Source organism: Arachis ipaensis, chromosome B10 (assembly GCF_059453495.1).
Source record: "Arachis ipaensis isolate K30076 ecotype BB chromosome B10, ASM5945349v1, whole genome shotgun sequence".
Taxonomy (NCBI): Eukaryota; Viridiplantae; Streptophyta; class Magnoliopsida; order Fabales; family Fabaceae; genus Arachis; species Arachis ipaensis.
This window is the reverse complement of record NC_142435.1, coordinates 106,849,422-106,872,276: the sequence shown is the minus strand read 5'-3', so window position 1 is coordinate 106,872,276 and position 22,855 is coordinate 106,849,422. Positions and strand designations below refer to the sequence as shown.

The following is a 22,855-nucleotide window of genomic DNA, read 5'->3' as shown; positions in this document are numbered from 1 at the left end:
AAGGAAAGCATAAAGACAATTGAGGTTCCTTTGAATGCACTTCTGCAGTGCATGAGTTCTGATGACTACTCATCCTCAGATGAGTATGAAGACTGAAGAACGTAACTCTCGCGCGATCTAGAATTTTCACAAAAATATAATCGCGTTTGTAAGTATAGCTTCTAGACCGACAAGAATTCCTTTCTTACAAAAGTTTTATTTGTCACTTAAGCAAACCCAATAAAATTGATAACCGAGTATTTAAACTTCGGGTCGTCTTCTCAAGGAATTGCAGAGAAGTATGACTTATTATTAACTATGGAAAAGGTAGAATTTTGGGTTTTTAAAATAAGGAACATGTAATTTAAATGACAAGAAAAATAAATTAATAATAATAAAATCTCTTGGCAAGGTATAAGAATTTGGAAGTTCTGTCCTAGTTATCCTTATCAGATATGATGAGAATTGGGTTTTAATCCCACTTAGTTAACCCTTGCTAAGCAAAGGGAAGTCAAGTGGACTAATTAGTTTGATCCTCAGGTCCTAGTCAATCCCTATGGAAAGACTAGAGTTATTGGAGTACAAATTAATCATCAACTCCTAATTTCAACCACTACTTTATTTGACAACTCAAGCATTACCAATTACTTAACCAAAGCCAAAAGGAAGAAAATATCTAAATTAAATTAAAAGCATCAATATAAATAAAGCAAAACAATCTTAAATCTGAAATACCTCAATAATGTGTATTGAATAAGAAAATCATAACATGAATGTAGTATAAGTCAAGTTGAAAAGATAAATAATAATTAAAGTAATAAATAAAAATGGAAAATAAATTAAAGGAATATTAAACCTGTACTTGAAGAGAAGTAATCCTAAAATTAAGAAAAATCCTAATCCTAAATCCTAAGAGAGAGGAGAGAACCTCTCTCTCTAAAAACTACATCTAAAACTAAAAATTATGAATTATGAGCTGGTAATTATGAATGAATGGATTCCTCCACTTTATAGCCTCTAATCTGTGTTTTCTGGGCCAAAAACTGGGTCGAAAAACAGTTCAGAAATCGCTGGAGAAGAAATCTGCCACGCTGATTTTTGTCACTGCGATGTGTCCGCGTGGAACACGCGTTCGCATCACCTAGCTTCAGGGAAACTATGGCATATTATATATCAAATCGAAGCCCCGGACATTAGCTTTCCAACGCAACTGAAACCGCGTCGTTTGAACCTCTGTAGCTCAAGTTATGACCATTTTAGTGCAACAGGATCAGGCTGATAGCTTTGCAGTTCCTTCAACTTCTTGTATTCCTTCTACTTTTGCATGCTTCCTTTCCATCCTCCAAACCATTCCTGCCCTGTATTCTCTGAAATCACTTAACACACATATCACGGCATCGAATGATAATAAGAGAGGATTAAAGTTAGTAATTTAAAGGGCAAAGAAGTATGTTTTCAATCATAGCACAAAATCAGGAAGGAAAACGTAAAACATGCGAATAGTATGAATAAGTGGGTAAAGAGTTGATAAAAACCACTCAATTGAGCACAAGATAAACCATGAAATAGTAGTTTATCAACCTCCCCACACTTAAACATTAGCATGTCCTCATGCTAAGCTCAAGAGAAGCTATATAAAGAAGTGAAGAGGAATGATAGAGAGTATGCAATGCAACCTATCTATGTGAATGCAACTACATGCAAAAATGTTTCTACCTACTTGGTTAAAAGTAAATAAATCTTCCAAGACAAACATAAATCAGATTTCACTAATTCAAATCATATAATAAAAGACAAGTAAATTTGTAAAAAGATAGCTCATGAAAGCAGGGATCATAGAATTAAGCACTGAACCCTCACTGGTGGTGTATATGCACTATAATCACTCAAGTGTATAGGGTAATTCACTCTACTCTTCTCTAGTCATGCTTTCTAAATTTTTTTCTTCACCTAACCAATCAACAAGTATTTAATGTACCAATGCAAACATCATGAGGTCTTTTCAGGGTTGTAATGGGGCTGAGGTAAAGGTAAGGATATATATATATATATATATATATATATATATATATATATATATATATATATATATATATATATATATATATATATATATATATATATATATAAGTGAGCTAACAAAGTAAATCCTTGATTAGTCTAAGATCTCACCTAACATATACATACTTTATAAATTAAAATGCTTTACCTAGCTACCCAAATATTTCCCACTTTTGTATTACATGCTCATGTATCAAACTTATTTTTGAATTTTGTCCCATGTGCATTGATTCTTTTTATTTTGCATTTGGGAAATTTTTGTGTCCCCTTATTCAATTACTTAAAAATTTAATTAATTTTTTTAATTTTTTATTATTATATTTTTTTTCAATGCACATGGTAATTTAATTATTTTGACTTCACATGAGCATGCTTCCCAAACTTGAAATAACTTATTCAATTTAATTCCCTTTTTTTTCTATCATCCCATGTTCCCATAAAATTCCCCACACTTAAATTATACACAATATCTTTCTTAAGCTAACCAAGGATTCAACTTGGGATTTTTATTTTGTTTTTCTGCTTAAGGCTAGTAATGTGGTTATGTAAATAAGCTCAAAATCTCACAGGTCGTGTTCTTTGGCTCAAAAACCATGTTCCAAATACAACTTCCAAACAAGTTTAACACAAAAAATTTTTCAATTTAAATTAGTGAAATACTATAAAATTTTCTTGAAAAAGAAAATATTACTTCAACCAAGTAGTAACTAAATGCACAAAATCAAACAAATATGCAATCAAATATGCAAATGCAATAATGAACAAACAAAGAAAATAGAGTATTGGTTTTGGAAAGAAGGTAACTAACCCATGGAGATCGGTATCGACCTCCCCACACTTAAAGATTGCACCATCCTCGGTGCATGCTAAGATGTACAAGTGGACGGACTGCTCCAACTGATGTCTTTCTCTATAGATTGTGCAGATTGACTTGCCTGTCTCCCCAGTTAGAAGCTTTCCCTTTTCCTTTCTCAGTGGCCATCCTGAAAGAAGAGAAAAAGAAGGAAAGTAACCCAGAAATAAAGATAAGAACATAAATAAAATATGGGTGTTAATTCCAAATAATAAAGGTCTCAATTACATGGTAGCTACAACATGCAAGTGAGAAAATAGTGGGAGCAAATGACATGCAAGTGGTGCAAAAGTTGCAACAAATGGGGGAGAATTGTGGGTAATGAAAGACAATATAAATTCATGTCAATGCAAAAGGAATACCAGTATTATAAAAATTAGCAGTGACATATAATTGATAATACCCAATCAGAATAAAACAAGTCATGAAGCACCAGAATAATTCAAGAAAAGATGTAACAGTTGAATAAGAAAATTTAACACTAATGGAAAAATAATGAATTTAGAAAAGAAAAATAAAAATATGCACTAAATTAAAATGTAATGAATGAAAGTATGAAAATGAATTAAAATAAAATAAAATCAAAGATAAGAGGAATGAGAAGGGAAAGAAGGGAAGAAGAAGTAAGTAAGAAAGGAGGGAGGAAAAATTAGGATTGGGGAAGAAAAGATAAGATTTTTTGGTGCTGATTTGGATAAGCTGTGCGGCGCAGGCGACGCGGACGCGTGAGTGACGCGGTCGCGTGGTGCGCGATAAGGTCAGGTGACGCGGACGCGTGGGTCACGCGATCGCGTGGCCTGATTTGTGCGATTGGCGCGAGTGCAGCCTCGCGTTTGCGCAACTCTCTGTTGTAAATGCATATTGCAAAAAATTTGGGTGACGCGATCGCGTGGTTGACGCGATCGCGTGAATGGCCGTTTTTTTTAAAATGATGTGAATGCGTGGGGCACGCGTTCGCGTGGTAGGCCTTATGTTTCTAGCATGGTTCCAGCCCCACTTCATCAGAACTTTCTGCCATACACCTCTTTACGTCGATTTTACAGGGCCACGCGTTCGCGTGGGTGACGCGGACGCGTGGGAGGCATTTTTCCCACATGACGCGGACGCGTCAGCGACGCGGTCGCGTGGATCAATTTGTGCCAAAGGCATGCTTCCAGCCACGCTTTCGCGTGACTCTCTGTTCAATCTTGTTTTCTTCCCAACGCACATATGACGCGGACGCGTCGGCGACGCTATTGCGTCGCGTGCGATTTTTTTTTATGCAGGATGCAAAATGCAATGATAGTGTGGATGCTATGAATAATTCCAGGTTCAATGAAAATAGAATAAAATAAAACTCAAAAACAAACAAAACGAAATAAAATCAAAATTGAAGAAATGGAAAAGGAACGATCATACCATGGTGGGTTGTCTCCCACCTAGCACTTTTAGTTAAAGTCCTTAAGTTGGACATTTGTGGGGTCCTTTGTTATGGTGGCTTGTGCTTGTACTGATCTTTGAATCCCCACCAATGTTTGTAATTCCAATGGCCTCCGGGATCCCAAACTAGGCGCAGAAAGCCTTCAAGTAAGTTAAGGCAAGTGACAAGGCCCCAATAGTGTTGATTGCCAGAATGAATTCCAGGGTCCCAAATCTTACTTTTGCACCCGTCTTCTTGTTGATCATTATGATTCCATCCGGGTAGCAAGTAATCTGAATTCTCACTAAAGCGGCCAAACAACTTCCTAGACCCATGCAGTTGAGCTTTACACCAACCTTTACATTTAAACTTTGAGCACACAACCATGTTGAACCTTGCTTGACAACTCCAACCACTAACCATCTCTCTCTTACTCTTAATGCCACAAAGAGCTTTAAGTTGACCATCCGTCTCCAGTAGCCCATATTCAAGTGGAATTAGAAAGCTAAGGGATATGAATTTTACCCACTTGAATGTTGTGAAGGATGATGGCAACTTTGGGGGAGGTATTTCTAATGAATTTGCAAGCTCCACTCCCTTGTGCTATTCTTTGACAACTTCCACCTCTTTGCAAGTTTCTTCAATATCAACCTCTTTCTCTTGGTAGCTTTCTTCTAATTCAATCTCTTCTTCATTGCTCACCAAGGGCATGGGAGGCTGTGCTTCTTCTTCTTTAATCTCCATCTCTTGATCGACCTCTTCCAAGTCCTTAACCATGACATGCCTTGGAGGTTGTACACGCTCCTCAACATCAAATGCAACCGTCTTGGAAGGAGGTTCTATAACCTGACTTTCCCATGGAGGTTCAGCATCTCCTAAGTCTGCAACCACTTTTTTCTTTTTAATAATTGCTGCTTTGTCCAGTAGTTTTAATATAAAATCGTACTCATCCTTGATGATTTTCTTTCCATGAAAACTCCTTTCAATTATTCTTTCATCTTCAAGGGTCTCTCCTATCTCCATATTTTGGGCCTCCTCTTGCTCTAAGACAAAATTAGACTCCTCCTTGATGTCTTCCTTCACTAATTCTTCAACTACTCCTTCGACTTCAAGGGTCTTTACTACCTTCACCTTTAGGGCCTCCTCTAGCTCCTTATGAAGTATGGATTCGCGAAGATGATCCCTTCTCTCTTGTTCCATGTCAATAGCATCATTGGGATCATGTTGCTCTTGGATTGATGGATGTGGGTGCTCTTCCATGGATAGTGGTGATGGGATAGAGAGATCATTCTGTGGTTGAAAAGGAAGTGCACTAGAGCTTGAGGGTTGATTGTTGAAGGTAATTGGTGGTCCGATTTGGGTGACGAGAGCTTGTATAGTAGAGTTTAGATCGATAAGTGCTTTCTCCATGGAGGTTTGGGGTGGATAGGAGGGTTTATTTGTTGGGAGAAAGGGTTCATGGTAGGAAGGTGGTTCATCTTGATAATGATAAGGAGATGGTGTATATTGAGGTGGTGGTTCATGAGAGTAATTGTGTTGGAATGTGGGTGGTTCTATGTACGGTTCATTTGGCTCATAAGGTGGTTGGTATGGTGGTTGAGGGTTAGGGTCATATGGAGGTGAATGGTGAAAAGGGGCTTGTGAGTATGGTGGTCCAAAGCTATTTTGAGGAGGTGGTTCATTGGCATATGATGGAGCTTTCTGGTAACTACAAGGGGGTCCACCATATCTATTGTCTTGGCATGCATTGTAGGATGGTCGTTGTCCATGGTATCTTGGAAGGTGATATTGCCGAAAGGGTTGATCAGATCCTCGTGGCTCCTTCCATCTCTGATTGTTTTGACTTTGACGCATGTTCCTGTTATAATTTCCATTCCTTGCAATAGCATTGGGACCAAACTCAAAGCGATGGGGGTGAGAACTCATAATAGCAAATAAAAATTAAAAACGAAAATAAAAACAAATTTAAATTAAAAGGTTATTGAAATTTAAATTTTGAATTTAAAAATTAAATTTTGAATTTTGAATTTTAAATTTTGAATTTTGAATTTTGAATTTTGAATTTTGAATTTTGAATTTTGAATTTTGAATTTTGAATGTTGAATTTTGAGATTTGAAATTTGAAATTTGAAATTTGAATTTTGGAATTTAATTGAAATTTGAAATTTGATTTTGAAATAAGATAAGATAAGATTTTGAAAAAGATATGATTTTTGAAAAAGATTTGAACTTTGAAATTTAAAACTAAGATAAGATAAGATAAAAATTTTAAAATAAAAATCTGATTTTTTTTTTTTTGCAAATTTCGAAAATTCAATTCAAATAAAGAGAAAAGATATTTTTTTGAATTAAATGAGGAAAGAGAAAAATAATAAAATGACACTAAACTTAAAATTTTTAGATCAAAACGAAGAAAACAACTAAGAACAACTTGAAGGTCAAGATGAACATGAAGAACAACTTGAAGATCAAAATGAACACCAAGAACAAATTTTTAAAATTTTTTTTAATAACTAAATAAAAACCAATAACCTCTTAATTTACGAAAAAAAAATAAAAAGAAAAATAAAAACAAATAAACAAGTAAAAAGCAAATATTTACAATAACCAATAATAAGGCACACGTTTGCAATTCCCCGGCAACGGCGCCATTTTGAAGAACGTAACTCTCACGCGATCTAGAATTTTCACAAAAATATAACCGCGTTGTAAGTATAGCTTCTAGACCGACAACAATTCCTTTCTTACAAAAGTTTTGTTTGTCACTTAAGCAAACCCAGTAAAATTGATAACCGAGTATTTAAACCTCGGGTCGTCTTCTCAAGGAATTGCAGGGAAGTATGACTTATTATTAGCTATGGAAAAGGTAGAATTTTTGGTTTTTAAAATAAGGAACAGGTAATTTAAATGACAAGAAAAATAAATTAATAATAATAAAATCTCTTGGCAAGGTATAAGAATTTGGAAGTCCTGTCCTAGATATCCTTATCAGATATGATGAGAATTGGGTTTTAATCCCACTTAGTTAACCCTTGCTAAGGAAAGGGAAGTCAAGTGGACTAATTAGTTTGATCCTCAGGTCCTAGTCAATCCCTATGGAAAGACTAGAGTTATTGGAGTACAAATTAATCAACAACTCCTAATTTCAACCACTGCTTTATTTGACAACTCAAGCATTACCAATTACTTAACCAAAGCCAAAAGGAAGAAAATATCTAAATTAAATTAAAAGTATCAATATAAATAAAGCAAAGCAATCTTAAATCTGAAATACCTCAATAATGTGTATTAAATAAGAAAATCATAACATGAATGTAGTATAAGTCAAGTTGAAAAGATAAATAATAATTAAAGTAATAAATAAAAATGGAAAATAAATTAAAGGAATATTAAACCTGTACTTGAAGAGAAGTAATCCTAAAATTAAGAGAAATCCTAATCCTAAATCCTAAGAGAGAGGAGAGAACCTCTCTCTCTAAAAACTACATCTAAAACTAAAAACTATGAATTATGAGCTGATAATTATGAATGAATGGATTCTCTCACTTTATAGCCTTTAATCTGTGTTTTCTGGGCCGAAAACTGGGTCAAAAACAGCCCAAAAATCACTGGAGAAGAAATCTGCTATGCTGATTTTTGTCACTGCGATGTGTCCGCGTAGAACACGCGTTTGTGTCACCTAGCGTCAGGGCAACTATGGCATATTATATATCAAATCGAAGCCCCAGACGTTAGCTTTGCAACGCAGCTAGAACCGCATCGTTTGGACCTCTGTAGCTCAAGTTATGACCGTTTTAGTGTGAGAGGGTCAGGTTGATAGCTTTGCAGTTCCTTCAACTTCTTGTATTCCTTCCACTTTTGCATGCTTCCTTTCCATCTTCCAAACCATTCTTGCCCTGTAATCTCTGAAATCACTTAACACACATATCACGGCATCGAATGATAATAAGAGAGGATTAAAGTTAGTAATTTAAAGGCTAAAGAAGCATGTTTTCAATCATAGCACAAAATCAGGAAGGAAAATGTAAAACATGCGAATAGTATGAATAAGTGGGTAAAGAGTTGATAAAAACCACTCAATTGAGCACAAGGTAAACCATGAAATAGTGGTTTATCAAAGACGCTAGGGAAGAGCAAGTTGCTCGTTTCCTAGGACCTCTAATGAAGCTGAATACCAATATATTTGGTACAAAGTCTCTAGAGGAAGAACCTCCACTGCTCACCAAAGAACTCCATGCTTTGGTTCAGCAAGAACTACCTCAGAAGCTTCTAGATCCTGGACACTTTCTGATTCATTGCACCATAGGTACCATGACCTTTGAAAAAGCTCTGTGTGACCTAGGGTCAAGCATTAACCTCATGCCACTCTCTGTAATGGAGAAGCTGTGCATCATTGAGGTGAAAGCTGCCAACATCTCACTAGAGATGGCAGACAAGACAATGAAGAAGCCATATGGCTTAGTAGAGGATGTCTTGGTAAAAGTTGAAAATTACTACATCCCTGCAAATTTCATAGTCTTGGATATTGGAGAGGATGAGGATGACTGTGTCATCCTTGGAAGACCCTTCTTAGCTACTGCAAAACCCTTGATTAATGTAGCTAAGGGAGAAATAGTTTTCCAATTAGGAGAGGACTATATCTTATTCAAGATGTCCAATCCCAATTCTCCCTCTGATAAGAAAGAGACAACTGTGCAACACCTTGTGTTCCAACCCTTTCTTTCTGTGCAAAGCTTTACCGATCCCCCAGACATCAATTCTAAGTTTGGTTTTGGGCAGCCATCAACAAGCTCTAAGCACAAAGGTACTAAAAAGAAAGTACCTAAAGGCTGGAGGGACAAGAAAGTTCCAACTGAAGGCCTCTCACCTGGCATGAGAGTTGTCTTCACTAAGAAGCCAGTCTTACCACACACAGTGAGTCGTGTCCTATCTCTAGAGCATGTAGAGCTCATTCATGAGAGGACAGGAAGAAGATTCACTGCAAGGGGGTGAAAATTTGAGCCCATACTCACCTCCGTAAGGAGCTAAAGGTCAAGCTAGTGACGTTAAAAGAGCGCTTGTTGGAAGGCAACCCAACCTTACTAAACCATATTTATTTTCTTTCATTTTGTTTTTCTTTCAGTTGTTAGAGTCATGATCATATACATCAGTCAAGAGACAGAATTTCACAGTAATGAAAACAGAGCACTCTGGATGGAGTGACAAAGTTGAACGCCATTGAGGAAGCCCTCACTGGGTGTTCAACACCCATCATGGGCAGCATTGCTGCCGTTGAACGCCAGACAGGGAGCAGCCTTTGGGTGTTCAAACGCCAGTGCAGAGAAGTAGGGAATCTGGATTCTCTAGCCTCTCAGGACCTGTGGGTCCCACAGCATCTTCACCTACCCTACCTACCCCACTTACTTTCACACTTTCCCATACACACTTTTCTAGAAACCCTAGCCTAATCACATCCATTTCATTTCTCCAAACCATCATAACTACCACTAACCCCCACACACTTCAAAATCAAATTTCCTACCCAAAACCCACCCTATGGCCGAACCTAACCCTACCTCTTTCCTATAAATACCCCACTTCATAACCCTTCATACACACACCACTCATAACCCACAAGGCCGAGCCCTCTCTCTCCCTCTTTATCCTTTTATTTTCTTCTTCTTCTACTCCATTCTTCTCCTTTCTTTAATTTTGCTCGAGGACGAGCAAAGTTTTAAGTTTGGTATGGGAAAAGCATTGCTTTTTTTCTTTCCATTACCATTTGGTGCACGGAAATCGTGATTCACACTTTTCACATCTCCGCATAACTAACCAGCAAGTGCACTGGGTTGTCCAAGTAATAAACCTTACGTAAGTAAGGGTCGATCCCACGGAGATTGTCGGCTTGAAGCAAGCTATGGTGATTCTTCTAAATCTCAGTCAGGTAGATTCAAATGGTTATAAGGTTTTGATAATTAAAATATAAATAAAACATAAAATAAGATAGAGTGACTTATGTAATTCACTGGTGGGAATTTCAGATAAGCGTCTGGAGATGCTTTGTTGCTTCTGAATCTCTGCTTTCCTATTGCCTTCTTCCAACCACACGTTACCTCCTTCCATGGCAAGCTGTAGGATCCTCTCAGTGAAAATGGTCCTCTACGGTTTCTGCACGGCTAATCAACTGTCGAATTTCTCGTCTCGGATGAAAAATACCAGGTACAGCTACCGCATGGCTAATCATCTGTCGGTTCCTGCTAGCGTCAGAATAGAATCCATTGATCCTTTTGCACACTGTCACTTGCACCCAACATTCGCAGGTTTGAAGCTCGTCACAGTCATTCCTTCCCGGATCCTACTCGGAATACCACAGACAAGGTTTAGACTTTCCAGATCCCAGGAATGGCTGCCAATAATTCTAGCCTATACCACGAAGATACTAATCTCACTGACTCGGTCCGTGTATTAGATATCCAAGAGAATATACTCCGGCTGTCGTCCAATGACTACGTTGAACATCATGTAGACCGCTTTGTGGTTGTCAGGCACGCGATCTTGGCTAAGCGAGTAACGAAGATTGGGTGATTGTCACTGGTCACCCCTTTATTCTGACTTAACTGAATTAAGTACGAGAGTATATCTTGGAGAAGAAGTAGGCGTGAATTGAATAGAAAACAGTAGTAATTGCATTAATTCATGAAGAACAGCAGAGCTCCATACCTTAATCTATGGGGTGTAGAAACTTCACCGTAGAAAATACATAAGTGAAAAGAGGTCTAGGCATGGCCAAATGGCCAGCCTCTTGATACAAAAATTGTTGTCGCTCTAGATTTTCTTCCAAAAGAAAGGAATTACTTCGTTGTGAGCATAGCTCTAAACCAACAAACAACTCCCACATCAAATTAAAAATATGGTTTTGTCACAAGTACAAACCCCAAATAAGAATTAACCGAAGTATTTAGACTCCGGGTCATCTCACAAGGATAGCGATGAAGTGGTAAATTATTGGATATGAAGGGGTATGGGGGTTAGTTGATAAAAGGAACAAGAAAAGGTAAATCAAGCAAGCGATTAGAGGAAGCAAAATTAAGAAAAGCAATAAGTAAAAAGAGACATTCATGGCAAGGGTTGAGATCATAGGCTTTCCATCCTAGTCATTAATCATAGTAATGCTTAACAAGAATTTATCTTATTACGTCATCCCCAATGATGGAAGAAGATATAGGTTATCTTCCATGAGAGAAAGTCCAACAAGATTAGCTAATCTCAATCCAAACATCCTAATCAACTCACCAATTGGATTAGTAAGGGTTAGAGTAAATGGAAATGATATTAACTAACAATTCTAGATCACTAACATAGGTTGGGTTTTCATGACTTAAGATTGCCTAATTACTCCTTCCAAGCCAGGAATGCTCAAAGTTTACTCTAAAGCCCAACCAAGCATTTTGTCAAACACTTGGTGGGTAATAAAGGAAAGCATGGTAAAAGTGCAAGAATGATAAATCTAACAACTAATAATTGCAAGAAAAGTAAATCAACAACTTAATTCATCAATAAAAGAAATATCAACATCAAATTGCATTAAATGTAAACCAAATCCAACATGAGTTCATCATCACAAAAGAAAGCAAAGAGGGAAATTAACACTACAACTAAGAAAATCAAGATGTAGAAATGAGAAATTGTAGAAGAAACAAGATGAAATCAAGTAATTAATTCAAGATCTAAGAAAAATTAACCTAATCCTAACCTAATTCTAGAGAGAAGAGGGAGCTTCTCTCTCTAGAAAACTAACTAAAGGCTCTTGTTGACTAACTAATTGCTCCCCCTTTGCTTGGACTTCAATTCTGCATGAAATACACTCAGAAACAAGTTGAAATTGGGCCTAGGCAGCTCAGAAATCGCTTCCAGCGTTTTGCCTTTAAGTGGGCCACGTGCAAGTATCGGCGCGTACGCGCCGTGTGTGCGTGCGCGTCGATTGGCTGTTTCTTCACCCGCGCGTACGCGGCATGTACGCGTGCGCGTCTCTATGCGAAATCACTTCAGCGCGTGTGTGCCTTGTATGCGTGCGCGCCCATTGATGCTTTTCCAATCTTTGTTTCTTCATGCATTTTCCACTTTGTATGCTTTTCTCCTCATTTCTTCCATCCAATACTTGCCTTATGAACCTGAAATCACTCAACAAACACATCAAGGCAGCGAATGGAATTAAAGTGAATTAAAATCATCAATTTAAGGGCTTAAAAAGCATGTTTTTACACTTAAGCTCAATTCAAGGGAGAATTAGAAAACCATGCTATTTCATTGAATAAATGTGGGAAAAGGTGATAAAATCTCCTAAAATAAGCACAAGATAAACCCATAAATCGGGGTTTATCACCTCTCCAAACGTGAACAATGGTCTCCAAGATCAAAGTGATCAAAAGATATTCCAAAGGTGGTCAACAAGACGTAAAATAAATCTCTAAAAGTAGTTTTTATACTAAACTAGTAACCTAGGGTTACAGAAAATGAGTAACTAAGTGCAGATAGTGCAGAAATCCACTTCCAGGGCCCACTTGGTGTGTGATTGGGCTGAGCATTGAGCTTTACACGTGCATAGGCTGTTCCTAGAGTTAAACGCCAGCTTTGGTGCCAGTTTGGGCGTTTAACTCCAATTCTGGTGCCAGTTTGGGCGTTTTACGCCAAGATGTTTTAGGCTGCCTTTAGACGCCAGTTTGGGCCATCAAATCTCGGGAAAAGTATGAACTATTATATATTGATGGAAAGCCCAGGATGTCTACTTTCCAACACAATTAAGAGCGCACCAATTGGGCTTCTTTAACTCTAGAAAATCCATTTTGAGTGCAGCAGGGTCAGAATCCAACAGCATCTGTAGTCCTTTTTCAGCCTCTGAATAAGATTTTTGCTCAGGTCCCTCAATTTCAGCCAGAAAATACCTGAAATCACAGAAAAATACACAAACTCATAGTAAAGTCTAGAAATGTGATTTTTGAATAAAAATTAATAAAAATATAATAAAAATTAACTAAAATATACTAAAAACTATGTAAAAACAATGCCAAAAAGGGTATAAATTATCTGCTCATCACAACACCAAACTTAAATTGTTGCTTCTCCCCAAGCAACTGAAAACAAAATAGGATAAAAAGAAGAGAAAATACAATAAATTCCAAACTTATCAACGAACTTAGTTCCAATTAGATGAGCGGGACTTGTAGCCTTTTTGCTTCTGAACAGTTTTGGCATCTCACTTTATCCTTTGAAGTTCAGAATGATTGGCATCTATAGGAACTCAGAATTCAGATAGTGTTATTGATTCTCTTAGTTCAGTATGTTGATTCTTGAACACAGCTACTTTATGAGTCTTGGCCATGACCCTAAGCATTTTGTTTTCCAGTATTAACGCTGGATACATAAATGCCACAGACACATAACTGGGTGAACCTTTTCAGATTGTGACTCAGCTTTGCTAGAGTCCCCAGTTAGAGGTGCCCAGAGCTCTTAAGCACACTCTTTTTGCTTTGGACCACGACTTTAACCGCCCAGTCTCAAGCTTTTCACTTGACACATTCACGCCTCAAGCACATGGTTAGGGACAGCTTGGTTTAGCCGCTTAGGCCAGGATTTTATTCTTGTGGGCCCTCCTATCCATTAATGCTCAAAGCCTTGGATCCTCTTCACCCTTGTCTTTTGGTTTAAACGGTTATTGGCTTTTTCTGCTTGCTTTTTCTTTTTCTTATTTTTTTTTTCATATTTTTTTCGCAAGCTTTGTCCATTCACTGCTTTTTCTTGCTTCAAGAATCAATTTTATGATTTTTCAGATTATCAATAACATTTCTCTTTTTTTTTATTCTTTCAAGAGCCAACAATTTTAACATTCATAAACAACAAATTCAAAAATATGCACTGTTCAAGCATTCATTTAGAAAACAAAAAGTATTGCCACCACATCAAAATAATTAAACTAATTTCAAGATAGAATTCGAAATCATGCACTTCTTGTTCTTTTGCAATTAAAAACATTTTTCATTTAAGAAAGGTGAAGGATTCATAGGACATTCATAGCTTTAAGACATAGACACTAGACATTAATGATCATGTAATAAAGACACAAACATAGACAAAACATAAAGCATAATTTTTGAAAAATAGAAAAAACAAGAACAAGAAAATTAAAGAACGGGTCCACCTTAGTGATGGCGGCTAGTTCTTCCTCTTGAAGATCTTATGGAGTGCTTGAGCTCTTCTATGTCTCTTCCTTGCCTTTGTTGCTCCTCCCTCATGGCTCTTTGGTATTCTCTAATTTCATGGAGGAGGATGGAATGCTCTTGGTGTTCCATCCTTAGTTGTCCCATGTTGGAACTCAATTCTCCTAAGGAGGTGTTGCTTTGCTCCCAATAGTTTTGTAGAGGAAAATGCATCCCTTGAGGCATCTCAGGGATTTCTAGATGAGGAACTTCCTCATGATCTTGTTGAGGTTCATGAGTGGGCTCTCTTGTTTGCTCCATCTTCTTCTTAGTGATGGGCTTGTCTCCTTCAATGAGGATGTCTTCCTCTATGACAATTCCAGCTGAATTGCATAGGGTACAAATGAAATGAGGGAAGGCTAACCTTGCCAAAGTGGAGGGCTTGTCCGCCACCTTGTAGAGTTCTAGGGATATGATCTCATGAACTTCTACTTCCTCTCCATTCATGATGCTATGGATCATGATAGCCCGGTCTATTGTAACTTTAGACCAGTTGCTAGTGGGAATGATAGAATGTTGGATGAACTCCAACCATCCCCTAGCCACGGGTTTAAGGTCAAGCCTTCTTAGTTGAACCAGCTTGCCTCTTGAGTCTCTCTTCCATTGAGCTCCTTCTACACAGATGTCCATGAGGACTTGGTCTAACCTTTGATCAAAGTTGACCCTTCTAGTGAAAGGGTGAGGATCTCCTTGCATCATTGGCAAGTTGAATGCCAACCTCACATTTTTCGGACTAAAATCCAAGTAATTCCCCTGAACCATTGTGATCCAATTCTTTGGGTTCGGGTTCACACTTTGATCATGGTTCCTAGTGATCCATGCATTAGCATAGAACTCTTGAACCATTAAGATTCTGACTTGTTGGATTAGGTTGTTGAGAGTTTTCCAACCTCTTCTTTGAATCTCATGTCGGATCTCCAGATATTCACTCTTTTTGAGCTTGAAGGGGACCTCGGAGATCACCTTTTTCTTGGCCACAACTTCATAGAAGTGATCTTAATGGACCTTTGAGATGAATCTCTCCATCTCCCATGACTTGGAGGTGGAAGCTATTGCCTTCTCTTTCCTCTTTTTAGAGGTTTCTCCGGCCTTAGGTGCCATTGATGGTTATGGAAAAACAAAATAAAGCTTAGCTTTTTCCATACCAAACTTAAAAGGTTTGCTCGTCCTCGAGCAAAAGAAGAAAGAAAGGAGTAGAAAAAGAAGAAATGGAGGAGATGGAGGAAGGTGAGTGGTTCGGCCAAGGGGGAAAGAAGTGTGTATGATGTGTGAAATTGAAGGTAGTGAGGAGGGGTATTTATAGGGTAAGGGAGAGAGGGAATTCGGTCATGAAGGGTTAGGTTTGGGAGGGGAATGGTTTGAATTTGAATGGTGGGGTAGGTGGGGTTTTATGATGGATGGATGTGAGTGGTGAAGAGATTATGGAGAAGAGGGTAAGATTTGATAGGTGAAGGGTATTTAGGGAGAGTTATTGATGGGATTGGTCAAGGGTATTTGGGGAAGAGTGTTGTGGAAAGGTGTGAAGAGGAGAAAAGAAGAGGTGGGGTAGATGGGGATCCTGTGGGGTCCACAGATCCTGAGGTGTCAAAAAATTCTGCTCCCTGCACCATTTTGGCGTTCAAACGCCCTCTGTGTGCCAATTCTGGCATTAAACGCCAGCTCTGCTATCTTTCCTGGCGTTAAACGCCAGTCTGCTTCCCTTTTCTGGCGTTAAACGCCAGTCTGCTGCCCTTTTCTGGCGTTTAATGCCAGCCAGACGCCAGACACCCTATTCTGGCGTTTAACACCCAGAATGCTGCCAGGATGGGCGTTAAACGCCCATTCTGCTATCCTTACTGCCGTTTAAACGCCAGTAAGCCTGTCCTCTAGGGTGTTTTATTTTTGGTGCTATTTTTCATTTTGCTTTATTTCTGCAGCTATTTTTATGACTTCACATGATCATCAACATAAAGAAAATATAGAATAACAATTAAATACAAATAAATATAATTAAATAACATTGGGATGCCTCCCAATAAGAGCTTCTTTAATGTCAATAGCTTGACAGTGAGCTCTTAGAGAGCTTCACAAAGATTCAGAGCTTGATAATGGCCTCCCAACACCAAACTTAGAAGTTGAGTGTGGGGCTCTGTTTGACTCTGTACTGAGAGAAGCTTTTCATGCTTCCTCTCCATGGTTACAGAAGAAGATCCTTGAGCCTTAAACACAAGGTGGTCCTCATTCAGTTGCAGGACTAGCTCTCCTCTATCCACATCAATCACAGCTCTTGCTGTGGCTAGGAAGGGTCTTCCAAAGATGATGGATTCATCTTCATCCTTCCCAGTGTCTAGGATTATAAAATCAGCAGGGATGTAAATGCCTTCAACCTTTACTAAGACATCTTCTACAAGTCCATAAGCCTGTTTCCTTGAATTATCTGTCATCTCTAGTGAGATTCTTGCAGCTTGTACCTCAAAGATCCCTAGTTTTTCCATTACAGAGAGTGGCATGAGGTTTATACTTGACCCAAGGTCACACAGAGCCTTCTTAAAGGTCATGGTGCCTATGATGCAAGGTATTAAGAACTTTTCGGGATCCAGTTTCTTCTGAGGTAATTTCTGTTGAACCAAGGTATTCAGTTCATTGATGAGCAATGGAGGTTCATCCTCCTAGGTCTCATTACCAAATAACTTGGCATTAAGCTTTATGATTGCTCCTAGATATTGAGCAACTTGTTCTTTAATAATATCTTCATCTTCTTCAGAGGAAGAATACTCATCAGAGCTCATGAATGGCAATAGTAAGTTCAGTAGAATCTCTATGGTCTCTATATGAGTCTCAGATTCCTTTGGTTCCTCAATGGGGAACTCCTTAGGGGTCAGTGGACGTCCATTGAGGTCTTCCTCATTGGAAATTACTGCCTTTTCCTCTTCTATAGGTTCGACCATGTTGGTTATATTGATGGCCTTGCACTCTCTTTTTGGATTCTCTTCAGTATTGCTTGGGAGAGTACTAGGAGGGATTTTAGTAACTCTTTTACTCAGTTGACCCACTTGTGCCTCTAAATTTCTAATTGAGGACCTTATTTCAGTCATGAAACTGAGAGTGGTCTTAGATAGATCAGAGACTATGGTTGCTAAGTCAGAGAGGCTCTGCTTAGAATTCTCTATCTGTTGCTCAGAAGATGATGGAAAAGGCTTGCTATTGCCAAACCTATTTCTCCCACCATTATTATTATTGAAGCCTTGATTAGGCTTCTGTTGATCCTTCCATGAGAAATTTGGATGATTTCTCCACGAAGGATTGTAAGTGTTTCCGTAGAATTCTCCCATATAATTCACCTCTTCCATTGTAGGAATCTCAGGGTCATAAGCTTCTTCTTCAGAGGAAGCTTCTTTAGTATTGCCGGATGCAGCTTGCATTCCAGTCAGATTCTGAGAAATCATAGACTTGCTGAGTCAATATTTTTTTCCGAGCCAATATGGCATTCAGAGTATCAATCTCAAGAACTCATTTCTTCTGAGTTGTCCCTTTATTCACAGGATTTCTTTCAGAAGTATACATGAACTGGTTATTTGCAACCATTTTAATGAGTTTCTGGGCTTCTGTAGGCATCTTCTTCAGATAAAGAGATCCACCAGCAGAGTGATCCAATGACATCTTGGACAATTCAGACAGACCATCATAGAATATACATAAGATGCTCCATTCTGAAAGTATGTCAGAAGGACACCTTCTGATCAATTGCTTGTATCTTTTCCAAGCTTCATAAAGGGATTCACCTTCCTTCTGTCTGAAGGTTTGGACTTCTACTCTAAGCTTTCTCAACTTTTGAGGTGGAAAGAATTTGGCCAAGAAAGCATTGACCAACTTTTCCCAAGAGTTCAGGCTTTCTTTAGGTTGTGAGTCCAACCATGTCCTACCTCTGTCTCTTACAACAAAGGGGAAAAGAATAAGTCTGTAGACCTCAGGATTAACCCCATTGGCCTTAACAGTATCACAGATTTGCAAGAATTCAGCTAAGAACTAATGAGGATCTTCCAATGGAAGTCCATGAAACTTGCAATTCTGCTGCATTAGAGAAACTAATTGAGGCTTAAGCTCAAAATTGTTTGCTCTAATTGCAGGAATTGAGATACTTCTGCTATAGAAGTCAGAAGTGGGTGCAGTAAAGTCACCAAGCATCTTCCTTGCATCTCCACCATTGTTGTTATTTTCGGCTGCCATGTCTTCTTCTTTTTCGAAAATTTCTGTTAGGTCCTCTCCAGAGTTTTGTGCTTTAGCTTCTCTTAACTTCCTCTTTAGAGTCCTTTCAGGTTCAGGATCAGCTTCAACAAGAATGTTCTTATCCTTGCTCCTGCTCATATGAAAAAGAAGAGAACAGAGAAGAAGAGGAATCCTCTATGTCACAGTATAGAGATTCCTTTATGTGAGTAGAAGAATAGAAAAAATAGAATGAAGAAGGGAGGAGAAGAATTCGAACACAGAGAGAGGGAGAGGGTTCGAATTTTAAGAAGAAGAGAAGTGTTAGTAAATAAATAGAATAAATAGAAAGAGATGAGAGAGAGAAGAAATTCGAATATTAATTTAAAATAGAAAAATGTTTTTGTTTTTATTTTAATTTTGAGTTAGAATTCGAATATTAAAAAGAGAAATAAAATAAAATTAGAATTTAAAGCAATTAGTTAATTAAAAAGAGTTTTGAAAAAGTGGTTAGTGATTTTCGAAAATAAGAGAGAGAAAAGTAGTTAGGTGATTTTGAAAAAGATAAGAAATAGTAAAACAAACAAAAAGTCAAGTAGTTAATTGAAAAAGATTTGAAAATCAATTTTGAAGAGATAAGAAGTTAGAAAAAGATTTTGAAATTAAATTTTGAAAAAGATATGATTGAAATTCATTTTGAAAAAGATTTGAAAAGGAAATTAAAAAGATTTGATTTTTGAAATTAAAGTTGATTACTTGACTAACAAGAAACTTAAAGATATGATTCTAGAATTTAAAGATTGATCCTTTCTTAATAGGCAAGTAATAACTTGAAAATTTTTTTGAATCAAAACACTAAATGTTAGTAATAATTTCGAAAATATGAAGTAAAAATAAGAAAAATATTTTGATCAATTTTAAAATTTTCGAAAATATTAAGAAGAAAAATGAAAAAGATTTGATTTTTAAAAATATTTGAAAAGATAGAATTTTTAAATTGAAATTTTGACTTGACTAACAAGAAACAACCAAATTTTGAAAATTTATGACTAAATCAATCCAAAATTTCGAAATTTATGAGTAAAATAAGGGAAAGATATTATTTTTGATTTTTTTGAATTAATGAAGAAAGAGAAAAACACAACAATGACACAAAACATAAGAAATTAAGATCAAAACAAATAATACATGCAAGAACACTTTAAATGTCAAGATGAATACCAAGAACACTTTGAAGATCATGATGAACATCAAGAACATATTTTTAAAAATTTTTAAGAAAAGAAAGACATGCAAGACACCAAACTTAGAAATTTTTAAACTTTAGACACTAATAATTCGAAAATGCACAAGAAAAACAAGAAAAGACACAAAACAAGAAAAATTAAAAATCAAACAAGGAAAATCATCAAGAACAATTTGAAGATCATGAAGAACACATGATGAATTTTCGAAAATTTAAAGAAAAATTAAAAAGATGCAATTGACACCAAACTTAAAATTTGACACTAAACTCAAACAAAGAACACAAATTTTTTTTGGTTTTATTAAATTTTTTTTGTATATTTTTTCGAAAATTATTTTGGAAAAGAAAAATAAAAAACTCAAAATTTTTAATAAGAATTCCAGGAATCATGCAATGTTAGTCTAAAGCTTCGGTCCAAAAATTTAGACATGGCTAAATAGCCAGCCAAGCTTTATGTGAAAGCTTCGGTCCAAAAGATTAGACATGACCAAATAGCCAGCCAAGCTTTAGCAGAGCATTACATACAACAGCCAAATTAATGGGAATCAAAAGCTCCTGCAATGATAAGTGAAAACCTCGGTCCAAAAAAAATTATACATGGCTTAACAGCCAGCTAGGATTCAACATATCTTATGAAACTCTAAAATTCATTCTTAAAAATTCAGAAGAAAATTTTTTTTGAAAATTTTTATGAATTTTTCGAAAATAAAATATATATTTTTTTGTAATTTTTTTCGAAAATAAAAAAAGCTTAAACATAAAATAAAATTACCTAATCTAAGCAACAAGATAAACCGTTAGTTGTCCAAACTCGAACAATCCCCGGCAACGGCGCCAAAAACTTGGTGCACAGAAACCTTGATTCACACTTTTCACATCTCTGCACAACTAACCAGCAAGTGCACTGGGTCGTCCAAGTAATAAACCTTACGTGAGTAAGGGTCGATCCCACGGAGATTGTCAGCTTGAAATAAGCTATGGTCATTCTTGTAAATCTCAGTCAGGCGGATTCAAATGGTTATAAGGTTTTGATAATTAAAATATAAATAAAACATAAAATAAGATTGAGTGACTTATGTAATTCACTGGTGGAAATTTTAGATAAGCGTCTGGAGATGCTTTGTTGCTTCTGAATCTCTGCTTTCCTATTGCCTTCTTCTAACCATGCGTTACCTCCTTCCATGGCAAGCTGTAGAATCCTCTTAGTGAAAATGGTCCTCTACGGTTTCTGCATGGCTAATCAACTGTCGGATTTCTCGTCTCGGATGAAAAATACCAGGTACAGTTACCGCATGGCTAATCATCTATCAGACCGCTAGCGTCGGAATAGAATCCATTGATCCTTTTGCACACTATCACTAGCGCCCAACATTTGCAGGTTTGAAGCTCATCACAGACATCCCTTCCCGGATCCTACTCAAAATACCAAAGACAAGGTTTAGACTTTCCGGATCCCAGGAATGGCTGCCAATAATTCTAGCCTATACCACGAAGATACTAATCTCACGGACTCGGTCCGTGTATTAGATATCCAAGAGAATATACTCCGGCTGTCGTCCAATGACTATGTTGAACATCATGTAGACCGCTTTGTGGTTGTTAGGCACGCGATCTTGGCTAAGCGAGTAACGAAGATTGGGTGATTGTCACTGGTCACCCCTTCATTCTGACTTAACTGAATTAAGTACGAGAGTATATCTTGGAGAAGAAGTAGGCGTGAATTGAATAGAAAACAGTAGTAATTGCATTAATTCATGAAGAACAGCAGAGCTCCACACCTTAATCTATGGGGTGTAGAAACTCCACCGTAGAAAATACATAAGTGAAAAGAGGTCTAGGCATGGCCGAATGGCCAGCCTCTCCAAACGTGAACAATGGTCTCCAAGATCAAAGTGATCAAAAGATATTCCAAAGATGGTCAAAAAGACATAAAATAAATCTCTAAAAGTAGTTTTTATACTAAACTAGTAACATAGGGTTACAGAAAATGAGTAACTAAGTGCAGATAGTGTAGAAATCCACTTCCAGGGCCCACTTGGTGTGTTCTTGGGCTGAGCATTGAGATTTACACGTGCATAGGCTGTTCCTAGAGTTAAACGCCAGCTTTGGTGCCAGTTTGGGCATTTTACGCCAAGATGTTTTAGGCTGTCTTTGGACGCCAGTTTGGGCCATCAAATCTCGGGCAAAGTATGGACTATTAAATATTACTGGAAAGCCCAGGATGTTTACTTTCCAACGCAATTGAGAGCGTGCCAATTGGGATTCTGTAACTACAGAAAATCCATTTCGAGTGCAGTAGGGTCAGAATCCAACAGCATCTGCAGTCCTTTTTCAGCCTCTGAATCAGATTTTTGCTCAAGTCCCTCAATTTCAGCCAGAAAATACCTAAAATCATAGAAAAACACACAAACTCATAGTAAAGTCCATAAATGTGATTTTTGAATAAAAACTAATAAAAATATAATAAAAATTAACTAAAACATACTAAAAACTATGTAAAAACAATGCCAAAAAGGGTATAAATTATCCACTCATCACCATTCATGGCACCCAAGGTTGGAGACTCCTCTAGAAAGAGGTTTAGGGTTTAGGGTTTAGGGTTTAGGAAAGGCAATAACCAATCCCTCTGAATCTTAGGAGATGGAAAGATTCATTACCAAAGTCCACCAAGATCACTTCTATGTAGTAGTGGCCGAGAAGAAAGTGATCCCTAAGGTCTCTTTCATGCTCAAGAAGAATGAGTATCCGGAAATCCAAAGAGAGATCCAGAGAAGAGGTTGAGAAGTCCTAACTAATCCCATTCAGGATGTTGGGATTCTCATGGTGCAAGAGTTCTATGCTAATGCATGGGTTACTAAAAACCATAACACTAGTGTGAACCCAAATCCAAGGAATTGGATCAC

The 22,855-nt window shown here is 37.3% G+C and overlaps 1 pseudogene; it reads right to left on the bottom strand.

The window, feature by feature from the left end:
* LOC148581218 (uncharacterized) overlaps nt 1-17,598 on the bottom strand; it is a 47,649-nt pseudogene extending 30,051 nt beyond the window's left edge.
* Nucleotides 17,599-22,855: the final 5,257 nt, after the last annotated feature.